At 36.3% G+C, this 5,000-nt stretch overlaps 1 protein-coding gene across 1 annotated transcript in view; it reads left to right on the top strand.

Moving 5' to 3' along the window:
- The first annotated feature begins 564 nt into the window (after positions 1–564).
- LOC115219143 (retinol dehydrogenase 11) overlaps positions 565–5,000 on the top strand; it is a 51,951-nt gene continuing 47,515 nt past the window's right edge. Inside the window, exon 1 of the mRNA XM_036508980.1 lies at positions 565–916. The gene's annotated coding sequence lies outside the window, so the exon portion shown is untranslated. The remainder of the gene's footprint in view (positions 917–5,000) is intronic.

Here is a 5,000-nt window from a genome sequence, read left to right on the forward strand (position 1 = left end):
AGGTCAACTTTGCCTTTCTTCCTTTTGGGGTCGATAAATTAAGTACTAGTGAAACACTGGGATCAATGTAATCGACTTATCCCCACCCCCAAAATGGCTGCCCTTGTGGGAAAATTTGAAACCATCATTATTATCATTATTGCTATTATTATTATTATTATTGTGAGCTGGCAGAATTGTTAGCACACCAGGCAAAATGCTTAGCAGCATTTCATCCATCTTTACGTTCTGAGTTCAAATTCTGCTGAGATCGACTTTGTCTTTTATTCTATCAGGGTCAGAGTACCAGTTAAATACTTGGTCAATTGTAATTGGTTTAACTCCTCCTCTGAAATTGCTGGCCCTCTGCCAAAATTTGGAACCATCATTATTATTATTATTATTATTATTATTATCATTATTATTATTATGATTATTATGATTATTACTACTACTACTACTACTACTATTATTATCATTATCAGATAACCCAACTGATTTAGCGTAATTTATCTTCTAAACTTGCTTTGTCTACTTTAAACCTCTAAATATTACAATTATTCCTACAGAAATATGAATAAGCAAAAGAAAAAAAAGAACGAGTAAAATAAAAAAAAAACAATCTCCTTTGCTTTTCATGACCAGAATTAATTATTCGTTTTTCAATGAGTTAAATTGTAAGTTTTTTTTTATCTCTTTACCTTAATATGTTAGTCCCACTTCGCTATTTGTTTTTCGAGCACATTACGTTATTTATAGAATCACACATCGTCAAAGGGATGTAACTCTAGTAAAGGGAGATAATTTTGCTAACCCTATATTATACCGCGTTAGCTGCTAGCATTTAAATAATTCACTACTACGTTTGAAGACAGTGCTTCCTTACGGCTGCAATCCATTGGCTGAAACCAGTAAACGATGTTGAATCTAATGACAAGTAAGGAAATTTCACTGATAACTGTGTTTTTGTAGTTCTATCATCTAGGCAGTCGGATCATCTTGGTAGTCAGATCATTGCTAGTGTTAGCAACCAAATGTTCAACAAATCACATTCAACTATCTTAAAAAAGAGGATATAGTGTATAATGTTGCCCTATGTTTTGAGCAAAAAGACGATATTTACGGCTAGAAGGAACAGTGGGATTAGAATTGAGCTATGGTTCAACAGACAAGTGATACTACTGGGTGGGCCAAAAGTTATGCATGGAATAAGTTCAACATGCTCTGGAATTATCAAAGACATGCTTCAATTTTCCTAAAATTGTATAAAATAAATAAAATAATGACGGATACACACTTGTACAGGATGAACAACATTAACAATAATGATAATAATAGTAAAGTAATATAAAATAAAATGCCAAATGTTTTGGTGCGTGACCTTTGGCCCACGCATACAAAAAAACAAATAGGTCAGTGGGCAACTAACATATTTGATGTAAAGAGTAAAAGAAATATTCTTAAAATTACTGCTATAGTTAGGAGATTATTATGTTTATATTTTTCGTTTCTTATTTTCTCTTGTTTCATATCTATTGTCATACTCTTTTACTTGTTTCAGTCATTTGACTGTGGCCATGCTGGAGCACCGCCTTTAGTCGAGCAAATCGACCCCAGCACTTATTCTTTGTAAGCCTAGTACTTATTCTATCGGTCTGTTTTGCCGAACTGCTAAGTGACGGGGATGTAAACACACCAGCATCAGTTGTCAAGCGATGACACAGACACACACATACATATATATATATATATATTATATATATATATATATATATATATATACACACACATATATATACGACGGGCTTCTTTCAGTTTCTGTCTACTAAATCCACTCACAAGGCCTTGGTCGGCCCGAGGTTATAGTAGAAGACACTTGCCCAAGGTGCCACGCAGTGGGACTGAACACAAACACACACACACATACACATATATATATATATATATATATATATATATATATATTATATATATATATATATATATATATACACACACATATATATATACGAGGGGCTTCTTTCAGTTTCTGTCTACCAAATCCACTCACAAGGCTTTGGTCAGCCTGAGGCTATAGTAGAAGACACTTGCCCAAGGTGCCACGCAGTGGGACTGAACCCGGAACTATGTGGTTTGTAAGGAAGCTACTTACCACACAACCACTTCTATGCCTATGTCATTCATATTTTTCATAAAGAATATTTTTAGAAATTTAAGCAAACATAGCTAGTCTGAAAGATAATCATGTTAAATCTGTTTAGTTGGTTGATGATGATGACAATAATAATAATTTTTCTACTATTGGCATAAAGTCTGAAATGTGGTAAGAGAAGATTAGTTGTTTATATCAACCCCAGTGCTCAAGTGGTACTTATTTTATTGACCTTCAATGGATGAAAAACAAATACTGGAATTTAAACTTTGCCTTTTATCCTATTTGGGATTGATAAAATAAGTATCAGTTAAACACTGAGGTGGATGAAATTGACTAAATCCCTCCAATCTAAATTTGATGGCCTTGTGCAAAAACTTGAAACAAAACAAAAAAATAGTAATCCTTTGTAGAAGGCCTGAAAGTTCGGGGGAGTGGTCTGATTGATTATATTGCCCCCAGAACTCAAAAGATTTCTATTTTATGAACCCTGAAAGGATGAAAAGCAAAGTTGACCTCAGTGGAATTTGAACTCACAACATAAAGGTGGATGAAATGCTGCTGAACATTTCATCCAGCCTTAATAATAATGATGATAATGATGATGATTTCAAATTTTGGCACAAGGCCAGCAATTTCGGGCATGAGGATAAGTCAATTACATTGACCCTTGTGCTTGTCTGCTACTTATTTTACTGACCCTGGAAGGATGAAAGGCAAAGTTGATCTTGGCAGGGTTTGAACTCAAAACATAAAGACGGACAAAATGCCACTAAGTAGTTTGCCTGGCATGCTAACAATTTTGCCAGATTGCCGCTCTAATGATAATGATGAGGATAATAATAATAATAATAATAATAATAATAATAATAATAAATTTCACTGACACAGCAATGATCAGCCTGAGATTATTGTAGGGGACACTTGTCCAAGGTGCCATACTAAGGAGTTGAACCTGAAACTACATATTTGTAAAGCAGACTTCTTTACTCTGTGATTTCTTTGCTCTTCAAAGCAACCCTCCTGATGATATTCTTTAAATGAAGTAATACATAAGAAATGATTGGCTTATCCACTTTGATTCTATTTCTTTACATGTAGTGTATCTGTTTCTATGTTTGTTTTTTCGTTTTTTTATGACCCCACTACCACCACTACCACTTTTGTTACAATCTGCAAGAGAAGCTAAATAGGAAAAAAAATTTCTCAATAGCTTTTCCAGGCAGACACAACTTTTAAATGAATCTTACATGATAGTTGTGAAAGTACATGGTCTAGTGGCAAGGGTGTTGGGCTCTCAATTTTTGGGCTGTGAGTTTGAATCTCAGATCAAATCTCACACTGTCCTTGAGCAAAGCATTTGTTTTCACATTATTCCAATTTACTTAATTGAAAATGAACACCAGTGTCACCATGAGTATTAATCCTGAAACAAATTGGTATCCTATTCAGTGGGGAGTCTTGTACTTACAACCCAAATGCCTTGAAGATCCAGTGAAAATATGAACCTCAGAGTAGCCTATAAACCAGTTAATGTAACTTGAGTTCATCCTATTGCCCATAGGCACTCAGCTCAATTATTAGTTTCAAATTTTTGGTACAAGGGCAGCAGGTTTGGAATGAAGGTAAGTCGATTACATTGACCTGTGTTCAACTGGTACTTCTTTTATTGATCCAGAAAGGAAGGAAAGCAAAGTCAACCTCATCAGAATTTGAACTCAGAACATAAAAACAGACAAATTGCTGCTAAGCTGATTACATCAACCTCAGTGCTCAACTGGTACTTATTTTTATCAACCACAAAAAGATGAAAGACAATTGCAACCTTGGCAGAATTTGAACCAAGAACATAAAAACTGATGAAATGCTGCTAAGCATTTTTCCCAGCATGCTAATGAATGCCAACTTGCTGTTTTACGTACTTTTGCTATAGGCACAAGGCCTGAAATCTCAAGGAAGGGGTGCTAGTTGCTTACACCAACCTCAGTGCTTGATTGCTACTTATTTAATCAACCCCAAAAGTCAACCTCATTGGAATTTGAACTCAGAACATGAAGAAATATCATCATCATCATCATCGTTTAACATCTGTTTTCCATGATAGCATGGGTTGGACAGTTCAACTGGGGTCTGGGAAACCAGAAGGCTGCGCCAGGCCCAGTCTGATCTGGCAGTGTTTCTACAGCTGGATGCCCTTCCTAATGCCAACCACTCTGTGAGTGTAGTGGGTGCTTTTTATGTGCCACCTGCACAGGTGCCAGACGAGGCTGGCAAATGACCACGATCGGATGGTTCTTTTTACGTGCCACCAGCACAGGGGCCGGACGAGACTGGCAAATGACCATGATCGGATGGTGCTTTTTATGTGCCACTTGGCATGCTAACAATTCTGCCAAATTGCTGTCTTCCCTGCTCTAATTATAATAATGATTTCTTACATTAGGGCACAGTTGGAAATGTTGTTAGGCCTGATCAAGTAGAGCTATGAACAAAGGCATTCCAAGTGTGACCATCCATCATATCTTGTTGTATATCTAGGACAACATTGTGCTCTCTCTTCTGTAACCAATACTCTTTTACTCTTTTATTTATTTCAGTCATTTGACTTTGGCCATGCCGGAGCACCACCTTTAGTTGAACAAATCGACCTCAGGGCTTATTCTTTGTAAACCTAGTACTTATTCTATCAGTATTTTTTGCCGAACTGCTAAGTTACAGGGATGTAAACACACCAACATCGGTTGTCAAGCAATGGTGGGGAGACAAACACAGACATGCAAACACACACACACACACACATATAACAGGCTTCTTTCAGTTTCCATCTACCAAATTCGCTCACAAGGCTTTGGGTGATCCAAGGCTTTAG

The sequence above is a fragment of the Octopus sinensis genome, linkage group LG14 (assembly GCF_006345805.1).
Source record: "Octopus sinensis linkage group LG14, ASM634580v1, whole genome shotgun sequence".
In the NCBI taxonomy this organism is placed as follows: domain Eukaryota; kingdom Metazoa; phylum Mollusca; class Cephalopoda; order Octopoda; family Octopodidae; genus Octopus; species Octopus sinensis.